The sequence below is a fragment of the Mastomys coucha genome, unplaced genomic scaffold (assembly GCF_008632895.1).
Source record: "Mastomys coucha isolate ucsf_1 unplaced genomic scaffold, UCSF_Mcou_1 pScaffold22, whole genome shotgun sequence".
NCBI lineage: Eukaryota > Metazoa > Chordata > Mammalia > Rodentia > Muridae > Mastomys > Mastomys coucha.
Window position 1 is genome coordinate 10,372,274 of NW_022196905.1, and position 15,795 is coordinate 10,388,068.

The following is a 15,795-nucleotide window of genomic DNA, read 5'->3' on the forward strand; positions in this document are numbered from 1 at the left end:
ACCAAACACCATAACCAATAATGTAAACAATCTACATGTATTTCTCACAAATAGAGTTGGTTCCTCATAAGGATGAATGGTTAATACTGATCATCGTCAGCTTGTCAGGTACAAGACCCACTGAAGAGACAGCATCTGGGCGTGTCTATGAGGGAATTTTTTTTTTAATCCAAATTTTATTTTCAACAGTCCCGTGAAGGATTATTTTGGGGCAGGTTAACTGAGACAGAGACGACCCATCCCAAATTTGGGTAGTGCCATTTCCGGGATGAGGGTGCAGTGCAGGGCTGCATACATGAGAGAGCTAGCTCAGGCCCAGCATCCCTTGACAGCTGATGAATATGACTTCCCTGACATGATGGACTGTACCCTAGAGCTACGAGCCAAATAAAACCTCTCTTTTTCAAGGAACTCTTGTCAGAATATTTTGTCTCAGTGGCAGGACAAGTGGCTATCAGCACTCATCCTGCCATTTTGTCACTGTCTTCACACTGTGGAGGGATAGCCTGTCCCTCTCTTCCTCTTTTGATGCCATCGTGGGGCCCTGTACTTGTGACCTCATCTAATCCCAGTCACTCCCAAGGAACCCCATCTCCAAATGCCATTAATATCAGCAGTTAGGGCTTGAACATACGGGTTTAAGAATAGCACAATCCAGTCCATGGGACACATCACAGTTCTCCCACGGAAAATATATGCATGTACATCACATGTATAAGATAGACACATACATATGTTGAGAGAAAGTTGATATCATTCTCTTTCCACTTGCTGTCCCTGGTCATCATGCTTCCGCTACAGGAAGGCAGTCCTGGACTGAGAATAGGCATTTGGGGGAGCCAGCTGAGGAAAAGTTGATTAAAGACATATTAGATGTGAGTTTGTGGTCACTTCCTTAGCCATTTAGTAGCTTCTAGCCATTCTGGGATGGGAAGGGCATGAGAGCCCAGTCTGCCATTCCCACAAGGCCCTTCTCTACAGGCATAGAAGGGATATCACAGAGGAATGTGGACCAGGGGCTTGGCACTGAAACCAGTCCAGAAGAGGATTAAGATGGATGAAGCCAACACATTTTTATGGAAAAATTCTTTTAACTATTACAGCTTAGATATGAAAGAAACCTTTATAAAAGATTCTCTAGGTTTAGCTACAGTCCTCAGAATGTACAGGACATTACCAACAATGAGTCATGAAGCTGCAAGGAGCCTTAGTATCAATAGCTCAGAAAAGCGACTTCAAACACATCAGGGGAGGCAACTCTCTGTTCTCTCAAAGAATTGAATCAAAACTGCTGACACACAAGGACAAAGTGCGTCTGACCTGAAGCTATAAAGAAACTGTTAGCAAGGTGATGGGCAACAAACTGATTTAAATATTGTGATTTTTCTGGCTCCTGGTATTCTTCATAAAACATAGTTCTTCATGATTTCTTTGACATTTTAAATGTAATTCTTTCTCCCACCATGTCCTCTTTCACCTGCACAAGGATTTTCCCTGATGGACCCAGGCCAGGGTCATGGATGGTCTGGGAATCAGAGCATGACAATGTTAGCACTTATTTAGAACACCCCTCCCATTTTGCAGAAGAGGAAACAGACCCAGAGAAGCAGAGAAACACAGCAAGCTGATGTCCAAACTTGAATACAGGACTCTGACTCTGGCTCTTAGCCCAGTGTTCTTTACACAATTATACCTGTGACTTTCAAGATTCATTATAAGCAACCAAACTGCTAAAGTGTGTGTGTGTGTGTGTGTGTGTGTGTGTGTGTAGTTTTCTATGGTGTAAGTGTCAGGCAGACTTTGCCCATAGTTGTCTAACATGAATGCCTTGGATCTCCAAGGGTCCGAACCAATGAGCCACAGGGGCCTCAAAACCATCTGTTGTCTGAAAGTAGATCTTTAGGCCCAACCAGAGAGGCACTGAATCATTAGAGCTAAGATCTAAGATTAAAAATCTGTGGTTTTAGGAACTTCTCCCAGAAAACCTGGGGCAGACTGCAGATGATCCGGATGAACCCAGTCCATTCAGCCCAGCCTTCTCACTCCTCCCCCCTCCCCCTCCCCCCACCCCTGTTACTCCCTCCTCTTAATCCTTCCCCTCCAGCTACAGTAGGGAAAGGAACACAGATAGGATCTTTTGCTGACTTCTTACTGCCCTGCTTCCTACCATACACACTCTCTACTGTGGGGGGTGGGGGTAGGGGGAAGGTTAGGGGGCGGCGGGGGTAGGGGGTAGTGGTTCCTGAGTTTGAGCTCAGCTTGGGCTACATTTACTTGCAAACTGCTGTTAATGGGAAATACAAAGGTCTAGAGTCTACACAGCAAACAGACTTCAGACTCCATGCTGGCTCTAGACTTCCTCAGTATGTACTGGTCTTCTAAATGAAATAGACAATCTGGGCCTTGTCACATTCAGTTTCATTAGTGACCACGGGCGACAACCATGGAGCAAACCAGGGATAGCTGGTGTGACTAATTTTGATTGAGGGCTTTAACAATGTCTTGACACTAACTAACAAGGACACAATCTGTTGACTCCAGCTGTCTAGCGCCTTATGAGATTTGGCAAAGTCTGGACATGCACTATTGATTTCCAAACAAAGTGGATGTCCTTTGAGGCCTTAACAATCAGGATCCCTACCCTGGCTTAAGTTAGAAGAGGGCAGCTTTCTCTCTACTTTGGTGCAGTGGGACAATGTATGCAAAACTGCAAATCCTTGAAAGCTGCATGTGCCTGGTCTTTCCATTCATTGTGTCTGTAAAAGCTAGTCTAGAAGCATCCAAAAATTAAACCAAGTGCCATCAGCTTGTGTCTCCCCAAAATATATGAGTATGGGCCCAGCCAATAAGTCAGCTCAAAGGGCATCCTTCAGGCACTACGGTTCTATTCTTACATAAGTTACAGGATGGTTATTCATGTTGACTGCTCTGTTAGTAATAACCAAAAGTTACCAAGAACAGCTCTCAGAGGTGTACAAGCCTTCACATATAACTCCAGGTGGCTTTCCAGGGATGTCCGTGACTCTTGAGAGACACCCAAAGGCCCCCTGTTTCTTTACCCACCCACCCCAGAAGGCTTGTCATCTTAAATGTATGACTAATTCCCATTCTCTGATCCTCTCCTTCATGCTCAGTGTCCTTAATTTTAATCCAGAAGGGGAGCTAAACTAGAAAGATGGTGCATGGTTACACTCCCCGCAAGCTGAGAAGCAGAGGCAGGAGGACCCCACGTTTGGTCCCATCCTGGACTCCCCAGAGAGACTGTCTAGGGAAGGGAGGAGCAGAGTTGTTTCTGCAGATGAATCTGTGCGCGGTGTCCCGGAGGAAAGCCCATCTACACCTCTTTACCTCTGCACTCCGGGAGAGGTTCTGCTTCCATCTCAGGATGAACATGAAATTAATCGGACCTGTGGTTCTGTCTGGGCACAGAATTCCAGAGAACTAGAAGCCACTGGGCTCACCAATTTATGGGGCAGTGGGCTGTGAAAGGCAGCCTGGTTTCTGCTTGAGCTAGGTTTGAAACCCCGGTTACCCCGCAGGTGACCCTCCAAAGGGCAGTGGGCGTTTTGCCATGCTCCTGGACACAAGGCCCCTGGCACGAGACAGCAGCTCTTCATAGGTCTGTGGCCATCAGTCACATAAGGGCCCCAAGCCCCTCCACAGGTAGAAAACGTGACCACAGGTCATGTAAGCTTCAAGACAGATCTCCATTTTAAGGAGATACCTAAAAGTCTAAAGGGCTTAGCCAATAATCGCCCCTTCCCAGACACTCCTCCCTGCAAAAGGTATATAACCCCAGGCCTGCCCTAAGAAAGGGGGTATGGTTTTACTCATCTTCACTCTCCGCCATGACAATAAATGCCTTATAACCATGGACTGTCTCTCTTCATCAGGATCTGCTATGGGGAGCAATGGAACAGGCCTTCATCTAAAGAGCCGGCTGCCTAATATCCCGCAGAAGACCTCTCAGTGCTCCCCAAGGCCTCTACCAAGCCAAGCCACCCGCTGAGTAAGCCAAGGACTCTCTTCTTCCGGTGGGACACATCAGGAGCACTCTCTCTTTTCCCCTTTGGCCCCGGGCTAGATCTAGCCCAAGGTGGGAGAGGCACTCGTTCTCAGCTCTTCCGCAGCTCCCAGAGGCATCTGCGTGCCCAAGAGTCTGAGAACCAGACGGCTCTGGCCTTTGCACAGGCCCGGGAACCCCGGAGCCAGCTCCGGCTCCCATCCTCAGAGCGTGGCCCCAGGGCTTCCCATAGCCCAACGCCCGCCCTGGGGCAGACTCGGGCCACCATTTAACCCACAATGATAGGCTTCATTTCAGACTCTCAGATGACAAGAACACTCTGAGTGACTACAAACTTGGAAAGGAGTGCGTGGCTACTTCTGATGTTTCAAACTGAGCCCGTTAAGACAGTCGTGAAAACCACGTCTCGACTGTCATCGGATCAAAGTGTTCTACAGCCTCTTTAACAAGTGAAAGTCGGAGCCCCACTTTGCACGGGTGACATGGAGAGAATTATGACAAGAACTGCCACAAAAGCAATCAGGCCACCATTTGCACCCAGAGAACTCTACAATCTGGTCAGGAAAGCAAGATGTGATGCTGAAAAAGTGTAAGTAAAATATGATACGTACCACAAAAGAGAGATAAACAAAGCTACAGGGTTTCAGGTGTGAGAGATTACATCTGGCTGCAGTAACCCACGGGATGGACGAGAGTGCTATGTGAGCCCAGGCTCTTGCACACAGAGCAACTGAATCTGCCTGTGTTTCTCTAGTTACCCGTGCAATAAAGTTGTCTTGCTAGTGGAACCCACAATACAACTTGTTTTCGTTTTCTATCACCACCTAACACATTAACATGGACTTGATGGCTTCAGACCCACACATCATTACCCGACAGTCTGAGCATCAGGACCCTGGCCACTGACTGACTGGGTTCTTGCTCAGCATCCTCTAGGTTGAACTCCAGCGTCCTCTAGGCTGTATCCTCATCTGGAATGATTCAAAACCCATTCAGGTTATTGACTGATTTTAGTGCCTTGCAGTTGTCGAGATGAGGCCCTCCGTTTCCTTGCTAGCTGTCAGAAATACTGTCAGAAGCTACAAGACAGCCATAGCTGTGGGGCCCTCCTACAATAGGGCAACTTGGACCCAAATCCTCTTTTAAAGGACTTCCCTGTGGAGCTGAAGAGATGGCTCAGCAGTTATAAGCCCTGCATCTCTTTCAGAGGACCCACGATCCAGGGAATCCAACACTGTCCTCTGGCCTCCAAAGGTACCCACACACATGTAACATACATATATGCAAGCACACACATTTACATAAATTTTAAAAATCTTTAAAGAACATGCTGAATTACACCCTGCCCAATTGACATAATCAGAGTAACCTCCTTGTGGATTAACTTAGAGTACATAAATACCTCGATTATATTATGAACCCCTGCTGCCTGTAGCAGCAAACACAGCAGCAAAAGCTTTGGAGACAGTGTGATAACACAAGTCCCACTGAAAACCATCTCTTGTACAAATTCAAACCGACAAACCAAGAAGAGTCCCGAAAAGGATGGTGAATATGGAAAGAAATGAGATAAATTATATCTTTACCATTACTACCACAATATAGAGTGTGTTCACTACACTCTATATTATATCACCATAATAAATCACACACACACACACACACACACACACACACCACCTTATCCTTACTATGTAACATTGAACTCTTCACCATTCAATGGTACAGTCTACATCATGCTCTTGTAGACGTGGCTAGTGAGTGTATTGCCAATAAAAAAAATGGCACTAAATGTATCAGCACAATAGAGGAAGAAACACCATAAAGAGATTAAGTCATTGCAATGCCATTTTCCCACCTTGTCTCTTGAGAACTCCTTCCTCTGCAACCCTGCTTTCAAATACTCACAGAAAAGCCACTCAGAGGCGCAACATCTGACAGTCCCAGCTAAGGCCTCAGACAACAGCTAGCATCAAATGCAGATATGTGGGCAAAAGAGCTTGCTAGCTCCCAGCTGTTAAATCACCCCTCACCTTCCAGCCAGCCCAGTAACTAACTGCCACGAAGGAGCAGAAATGAGCAGTCCCTTTTGAGCCCTGATCTGTAAACTAAATAAGCCACTGGTTTGAGGTGGTTAGCTGAACAGCTACATGTGACCAGAATAAGGGTGGAATGATGCTGCATTCTAGGGGGAAGCCCAGCCCCTTCCCAACCAAGAAAATGGAAGCAGCCAACCGACAAGGAGGGAGGGGCAGCTTTCTGATAATCACACAGCATTCTGATCCTCCTGCTCTAATCTGGGGCTGTCCCTGGCAGGGATTAAGAACCCTGACCTACTGTCCAGAAGGAGCTTGACCTACTGTCTAACTCTAAGCAAAGGAGGAAGCAGAAGGAAGAGAATAAAGGACAAGAGGAGAGGAACCGGTTTAAAACTGGCGCTTGACATACAGATACAGGAAATGGAGGGGCTGGCAGAGAAGACAGAGGTACCCCTAGATGAATGACCATCCTTGTTCAGCTGGCAAAAGGCAGCCTGGCTCCACCCTCCTGGCCTCTATGCTGGTTATTCTGTCAACGGTACACAAATCTATACACAGCTGGAAGAGAGAACCTCAATTCAGAAATTGCCTCCATCAGACAGGCCCGTGGGCAAGTGTGTGGAGCATTTTCTTGATTTCTAATTGATATAGCAGTGCCCTCCCTGGATAAACAGGCCTGGGCTGTATAAGAAAAGAAGCTTCAAAAGCTTTAGAAAGCAGCGTTCCGTTCCTCGATGGTGTCTGCTCCAGTTCCTGCCTTGGCTTCCTTCAAAGATGGGCTGTAATCTGTAAGACAAATACACCCTTTCCTCCCTATGTGGGTTTTGGTGAGTGGTTTATCACAGCTACAGAAGGCTAACTAAAGCTTCCCCTCGGGTTCTGAAAATAGAATTCTGGCTTCTAAATACAAATGGAATTTCCCAAAGCCATGCCACGTCCCTGGTCCAAAGCATGTAATTCCAGCTGTGTGTCTGCATCTCAAGAGGCACCGCAGGGGGAAAAAAAAAGGCTCCATACACATGTTCTTGCTTATGTGGGTGGGACTGGGGGAGAGGATTTCTGAAGGATTCGAAGTCTAGTACAGATAGGGCAATGTGGGAGATTGCTCGGAACAGCAAGAGCAAATAGTGCATGGTACACCGTACAGACACATAGAACACATACTCTGCACACTGCACACTTACACTGCACACTGCACTGTTTGTGCTACCAAGAACAGCAGCCGATGGAAGAGAAGCCTGTAATAGGAAGCTGTGCTTGACTAAAGTGAAGAACAAATCCTAGAATCTCAACATTCTCAGTTATACAATCCAATCATTCCATTTTATAGACAAGGAAGTTGAGCCTTAGTAGAAGTATGTGTTCTCATTGCTAGGGAGGGGAGACCTGCAGTGAGGAGGAAGAGGAGGGGCATGTGGGAAGGGAGGGGTTGTTGCTTTTTCTCATTACTCCTGCACAAAGCCATGGGTCCTCTTTTGCTCTATGTGCATTGTTTGTGATTTAATCAGAACACCAAATCCAGACAGGACACGAGCCCCTAAGCTTCTCCAGAAGCCAGCCATTGCCGGCTCCTCTTCCCACAGTTTCTAGGAATGTATTGGAAATGCTAACCCATGAGTGTCACTGGGAATGGCTGGTTCCAGGAGCACTTCTGGTCAATGGCCATTTCTTAACCAGCCTGTCCAGGACACAAACAGCTTCCCCATAACCAAGCCATCCCTGTGCATGGTCAGACACATATGACCCTGCCCACTTAACCAAGACAGCTTTTGAATTCTGGGTCCAGTGAGAGAAAGGATCCCAACTTTGCCTTGCCCTCATTTCCTGGGAACTCAGACAGCTGAGTCAGGTTAACCATCTCTGTAGAGATGGCTCTGCCCTTTGCAAGGAGCCTTATGCACCCATAGAAAGGAAGGTTCCCCATAGTCCACCTTCTGCAAAGTGCCTCTATACACTTCCACAGCACCCTAACCTTCTTGGGGCCCAGGACCCTCTGTCAGAGGCTTAAGGGGTCTGTTTAGGCATTCCATTGATCAGGCTCCTCACAGCTACAGGGTAGTAGGGAGAAGGCTTAAGGGCAATGGGAGTATTCTGCAGTGAGCTCCCCTGCCTGCACACAGCAGTGTTCCCACTCAACTGGGAAGAATGGCTCTGGGGTCAACTGGGGCCACACTAGCAAGGTCCCTCAGTATAGCTGGTCTTGGCTACTTGTGGGTTCTTCTTTTTTCCACCCTTGATCCCCTGGGTTTCACCTCCGAACACTAGATAGGATAGAAACATGGATAGAGGGGAGAGAGGAATTAGGAAAATCCCTGAACCTATTTTCCTTTTCTTTTCTTTTGTTTCATTGTTGACCACAGCTACTAACAAACTACAACCAACCTCTCTAAATGACCAACAACTCCACCACCAACACCACCTTTCCAGCCAATCACAGTTGGCAGCTCCATATCCCTATACCTGGAATTAAAACGAAAGCACATTCTTATAATAGTTCTGCATTTTTTTCAAAGAAGCCAAAACGCCTGAATTTTCAAAAATGTCACTACACCTCAGATCTGCCGTATCCAGTCTGGGAGACTCTTGAGTTGTCTCCCAAGAGTGAAGAAAGCACATACAGTAGACCTCCTCAGTCTTCACTGCCTGCCTTTGGTACAGCGGAGTACTTGTTTGGTTTGTGTCTGGGTGAATGTGCGTAGGGATGGGGTGGGGGATGGCGAGGACTGTGTGTATGGTATGCAGGTATGCTTACCCAGGAAGGTGAATGTGGAGACCAGAGCCTGACATTAGGAGGTCTTCCTTAATTGTGCCTCCTCATAATTGTTTATCCATTACATTTTTTAGTTTTGAGAGGAAGAGAGTCATGACATTTGAGTTAGGCATGGTAGTCACATAGCAGCCACGCAGTCACACAGAGGACCCACCAGAGAAAGAGTGAGCCCAGGGAGCCAGAAAAAGAATACTTAGTCTATGGCAGCACTACAGAGAGAGACAGAAGAAAAGAAAAGGGGGAAATCCAGTCTTGGCATGGCAGAGCAGACCCAACAGAGCTTTCTGGCAATTCACAGGGACTCTGCTAGAGCAGTGAGGATTCTGGGAAGGACTATCTCATTAAAGGGTCTCTCACTGAACCTGGAACTTGCCATTTCAACTAGACCAACTGGCCATTGATTCTCAGAGTTCCATCTGTCTCCCCATCTCAGCAATAGTTAGCAAGAGAAATAACCACTCCACCTCACCTGGCTTTTTACATAAGTGCTGGGATCTGAACTTAGGTCCTCAGGCTTCTGCAGCAAGAACTTTGTCCACTAAGTCACCTCAACAGTTGTATCTTTCCCTCTCTACACTCTATGCCCCCTGGGTATCCAACAAATGACCCAGATGGCAGAGAAAGAGAATGCACTAAGATTACTAATTCAAGACTCCCTTTCCTTGCACATTAGCACCCTAACTTTAGGATCTAACTCAGAGCAACATGATAAATTCTTCCTAATAACAACCAAAGACTTGAGGAACAAAAATGTATGGGGCCTAAACACAGCTAACTGTGAACTTGAATCAAATGATCAAGGAGCTGCCACAGAACAGAGAAGACTCTAGAGCTCTCTGCTCCCAGTTTGTTTATCTGCAAAATGCACATAACAGTTAGTTTCATGGTGAATTTTATGCCTTACACATAATAGCTGTTCAGTAAATACTCATGAAGCATAAAACTATTTTTTCAGGTACCTAAATTCCATCCAGTACTATCCAGGTTCATGTGAATTACCACAAGAACAATACTATCATACCTTGAAGTTTTTCTCTAGTGGACTGAGCAGTCTTTAAATTAAGTCATGTGTTTTCTGCACTTTTTTTCTGTTTCATATTACAAAAGCAGAAAGAGCAAATTCAGAGTTTCTCTAGAGAAGGAGGTCACTGAATTTCAACAAGGCTACAACCCTGAGCCTTAATGTTTGGCTATATAAAATATATCTACTATAAACATTTATATGAGGGCTTTCGTGTAAATGTAAGTCTTAATTTCACTGGAATAAATGTCCAGGTTATATGATAGCTGCATTTAGTAGCTTAAGGAATTGCCAAATTGCTTTCCAGAGGGACTGAGTCACTTGATTTTCCCACCAGCAACATGTAAGGGACACTACACCATTTCCAACATTTCTGCCTGCTGATTTATTCTAGCCATACTTGTAAATGAGCACTGATATATTGTGGTTTTAGTCACATTTCCCTAACGATTGATGGTAGAGAACATCTTTTCAGTTTCTTGTTTGCAGTTTGGAAATCTTTTTTGTAGAATGTCCTTTTGTGTCTTTTATAGTTTTATGGCTGGAGCTTGATAATTCTTCTGATACTGAAGAAGGAAGTACAGTAGCATCTGCCCTCTCCTAGTCCTTTGCCAGATGTGAGCCTGGAAATATTTTCTCTGGTTTCATAATTTATCTTTTCTTCCTTTTAATGAAGACCTTTTAGAACAAATTAAATTTTGCTTGTCTAACAACACATTTTTGAATCTATGATTGTACTTTTGTCAAATCTAAGCATTCTTTGCCAAACCCTGATGCACAAATGTTTCTCCTGTTTCTTTGTGTCTGTGTGTGTCTGTGTCTGGGCTATGTGCATGTATTACACACATGTAGAAGCCAGAGGGCAAGCCCAGATATTGTTTCTCAGGGGTCTGCCTATCTCCATCTTTCTAGAGCATTGGGATGATAAGTAAACTCTGGACACAAACTATCCAACAGGGCAGACAAAAGAAATATTAACAATAAATGAGTAGGCCAGACTGTGGGGTGCAGTCCATCTCAAGGGGAAGATGTGCCTACAGAAATGAAGTAACTGGCTACACCATGTCTGAAGTCTGAAGCAGGGCAGTATATGCTACGACTCAAGCCTTCTCCTTTTTATTCATTCCAGGACCCCAGCCCATGATAGGCTGTCACCTACATTCAAGGAGGGCCAGAAAGGAAACCATCATAGTCTTGAATTAAGCGAAATCAGTTCTCTCCATGCATGGTGGGACATACCTGTAATGCCAGTACTTTCAGTATCAGTGTTTGTGGCTTGAAAAAGTGCTTGATCATGGCCACTAAGACAAGGGGCTGATTTCCCATAAATAAGAAGTCTACAGAGCTGTGCTGGAAAACAAGAAGTCTGAATAGTAATAGCCACTTACCCCCAGATAGGTCCCACTTATAATGAGAAGGGAAAATTTAAGCCAGATAAGGTGGTTCACATCTCTAATCCCAACACTAGAGAAGTCGATCATGAGTTCCAGGCCAGCCTGGACACTCTCCCTCCAAAACTTCAATAAGTAAATAAGCAATAAAAAGGAGGCTTTGAAATGTGTAATTAACTGCAGACATGTCAGAATGGAAGCGTCAAATAACCCAAACCAACAAACAGAGAACAAATATTTACTATTCAAATAAAAGCCCACCTGAAGCCTCTGAACAGGCATCTAAACAAAATGCCACACTCTGATTATAAGGCATGAACGTGCCTAGCCTGTCTTTAGAAACTTCCTGTGTGTATAGCATTTAGCAAATTGCTTGCCCAGAGATTACCCAGAATTCCTCCGGACCAGCGGGTACAATATAAAGCACAGGATGTTCTAAAAATGGTACTTGTCATAAGAGCTAACGTGACTGAACTAGAAAGACTGCTCAGGGACAGAAAGATTGGTGAGCACTTGAGTGATGATCCTCATCTATAATTTAGTGAACTCTGCTCATTCACGGACTTCAGCCTGAGAAGGGCCGTCTCCTTCTGCTCCTTTTCAAGTCACAGGGAGTTGTGGTTGCTGGTGATGGGAAGTGCTGCAAAGGAGCCCGGCATTTCCTGTGTAGTAAATGAGCTTCAGAACCTGGGCATACTCCAGACAAACTACCCAACAAGGCAGACCAAAGAAATACTAACAATTAGTCAGGCGTGCACAAGAACAACTCATTCCTTATGCAAAAGCCCAGTGGAAAGAGTCGTAAAAGATATGATATGATCATTTGGTGGTGTTCCAGAGAGCTTTATCACAGGGTTCTGCCAGCCTTTCAGCAGCTTTCCAGTTGTGTGGTGCAACAGCAAAGCTGAGAGGCCCCCTCCCTGTGACTCCAGTCTGGAGCTTTTTTTACAATAGCACCTGCTAATCTTGTTAAATCTGAATACCTGTTGCTTTTATGGATCCACTTGCTTTTCCTTCCAGCCTTCTTTGACCTTGTTGTCTTTGTGTGGCTTGAATGTCATCTCATGAGAGTTATACATTTAATTCTAGAATAACAACAGGCTGAAGAATACGTATGTGACATGTGCCATAGACAAAGAGGCACAGAATGAAAAGTGATGTTGCCCATCAAATAAAATTTAAGATATATACTGGGCATTTAAAATATAATATGAATTTTGGTCACCTGGCCACTGCATTTTTGTCTGTTTTCAGAAGGGGAAAACGAATTTGTCCTAAAGTCATTTTAGCTCAGTAAAAATGCACCAGGCATGAGAAGAGAAAATATGTAAGTTGGTCTAGCCATATTGCACAGAAATTAGCCATATCTATAAAACTATTAAAGTACATGCCCTATGCTTCTAAATGCAGTACACAAGGATTAAATATGAACATGTCAGGGCTGGAGAGATGGTTAAAAAGACTTACTGTTTTTACTTAGTTCTCAACACTCACATAAAGCCCCTCACAATTGCCTGTAACTCCTGTTCTAAGGGGTCTGATGCCCTCTGGCCTCTGGGGACACCTGCACACACATGGTGCACATAAATGCACTTAGGTTGCACATATACACATGAGTAAAAATAATAAGTACATCTTTTAAAAATATATGATCAAGAGAAAGTGGGTCATTTGGCTTCAAGTCATAATGTTTGCAGTGTCGGTCAGTGTCTTAGTTACTTTTCTATTACTGTGACAAAACACCAAGAGAAAGGCAACCCATAAAGGAAGGCATTTAATTTGGCTTACAGTCTTGGAGGTTAGAGTCCATGGAAGCAGAGTGAAAGAACCGTGAGCTCACATCTTGATCCACAACCACAGGCTGAGTCAGAGCACTAGGAGTCACAGGAGTCTTTCGAAACCTCAAAGCCCACTCCCAGTGACACACCTCTTTCAACAAGGCCACACCTTCAAACAGTTCCCAAACGGTTCCAACAACTAGGGACAATGGATTCAAACATGTGGGGCTGTGGGGGCCATCCTCATTCAAACCACCACGGTCAGAGAAGAGTGAATTGAGTATGAAAGATATTGAGAAAAGCAAGAAGACCTTCCTTCAAAAGTGTGCCCAGTCCACACTGTGGAAAGGGAGAGAGGCATAAGACTGGATTAAATCTCAGCGGTCTGGGCAGAAGACAGGTCAGGCTGCTGGATTCTCTTACACAGGTGCCACCAAGAGCAAAGGCATCACCTGGGGAGAGGGTACCCAGGCTAAGTGTCTGGAGAATCCCAGGAAGTACACCCCTGGGACAAAAATGATCTTTACCAGGATTAAAGAGAAGGGAGAAGAGGCAGGCCTGACAGTTTATATTTAAAAGGCTACTAATAAGTAATAGCCTTACTTATTAAAAACAAATGTCTCATTCTCTTAATGTGTGCCATAATTTAATTCATACATCAAAGTTCAGACAACAAAGAGCTAACAGAATATTTCTGTTGTACAGAACTGATTTACGTAAAATCAGCTTATAATAATGTGGATATGATCTTTTTTAAAAATAGCAACTGCAATTCCTGTTTCCTTATCTCAAAATAGGATTGAGCTTAATTAATAACATTCAACTTTTCACAAACGTAGGAGATGCCACCTCAAAACGAAAGGCATTTTAGTATGGCTTGTGTCTGACAGAAAATAAAGAGTATTTACTACTTCTTACATTTTATAGCAGATCTTTAAGTTCAGATGCTTTCACAAATTAGCATGGTAAACTGGCAAGTTAGACTTTACTTTTTAATTTATGGTTATATATCAAATATATGTAATATAATATATAATATATCTAATTCATAAGTCATAATTCAGAATTGTTCTTAAACACTCACTCAGAAACACAAAACTAGAACTATATATGGTAGTGGTGCTTTTCACTAATTCATTGGATAAAAAGATTAAGATAAAGGAGATAATCTATAAACTATTAATGGTAAGAAAATAATATATACAGCATACATACATACATACATGCATACATATAAATACAAATATATATTTATTTGAGCAGGCCTGGAGAAATGACTCAGCAGTTAAGTGCACTTGTTGTTCTTCCAGAGAACCTGGATTTAGTTCCTACCACCCAAAAGGCAGATAACAATCTTCCGCAACTTCAGTTTCAGAGGATCTAATGCCCTCTTCTAGTTTCTCTGGGCCCTGCACACATGGAGTACATAGACATATATGTAGGCAAAACAGCCAAACACATAAAAATTCCAAATAATATATAATTTTGAAATATATATTTACATGTATACATATTTGGGATATATATACATGTATGTGGGATGTCTATATGTATACACACACACACACACACACACACACACACACACACACACACATATATATATATATATATATATATATATTCCAAAGTGTAGACATACCCACTCCTTGCTGTGTCCTTGAACAGAACTTATTTTAACTGGATTCACAAAGCAGGCCCAGCTGGGACATGACTATATGAAGGTTATTCAGAATCCAAGGTCAGCAGGAGCGTATAGGACCCAAGCTCTCCTCTCCCTCCAGCAGGGCCACAGACCCATGTGACATTCCTATGCCCACTTTCAGAAGGTCTGTCAGGTGTGGGGGCACACTCTTAATAAAAAGGGCTAGAACTAAGAACTGTGATGGCTAATTTTGGTTGTCAACTTGACACACTTAGAAACTGCCTCCATTTCACTGGCCTGTGGACATGTCTATTGGGCACTTTCTTGACTACTAATTGATGGAGAGTGGGGTTTCCGCCCACTGTGGGCGGTGCCATCCTGCAGCAGTTGGGTCTGGGCTAATAAGAAAAGGTAGCTGAGCAAGCAAGGGGAAGCAAACCAGTAAGCAGTGTTTGGCCATGGTCTCCCCTTCAGTTCCTGCTTTCAGGTTTCTGTCTTAGGTTCCTGCCTAGACTTTCTTTCTTTAGACTTTTTATAGATGATAAACTTTAGTCAGAAAGCCAAATAAACCCCCTTCCTCCATCTAAGTTGCTTTTGGTCATGGTGTTTACCACAGTAACAGGCACCAAACTAGGACAGTCCCCATCTAAATACAAACTGTGTGGTCTAAGAAAAAGGCAAACCTGAAACCATGCCGCTTCTCAGGCAGCTGCGACTAGACACAGTGTACATGGTGCCTCTTCACGCTTTCCCACCAGCTCCCTATGACAATGGCTTGATACTTACTCTAAGCAATACCTGTACTGGTCTCGTGAGCTCTCCTACAATTGTCATACATTATTTTTCAAACACCTCTGTGCTTGATTTACTTTGTAAATTATACAGAGTAGCATTGTGCTATGAGCAAGTTTCTAAGATGGTTTATATGTCATGAAAATGAGCAAATGAATAAATCACATTAGAATGTCCCTAAGGGAATGTGAAAGGATGTCACAGGGGTTCTAAACTTGTTAGCACAGGGGTCAAGGGTCACCAATGGTGACATGACAGTGACATGATCAATGATGGCTTGTTCCATGAAGAGAATAACTTCACACAGATGCCAGAGCACAACCCTTTAATCCTCA

General features: G+C 44.1%; 1 pseudogene; it reads left to right on the top strand.

The window, feature by feature from the left end:
• Window positions 1–13,305: 13,305 nt before the first annotated feature.
• On the top strand, window positions 13,306–13,617 carry LOC116069097 (annotated as a pseudogene).
• The last annotated feature ends 2,178 nt before the right edge of the window (window positions 13,618–15,795 follow it).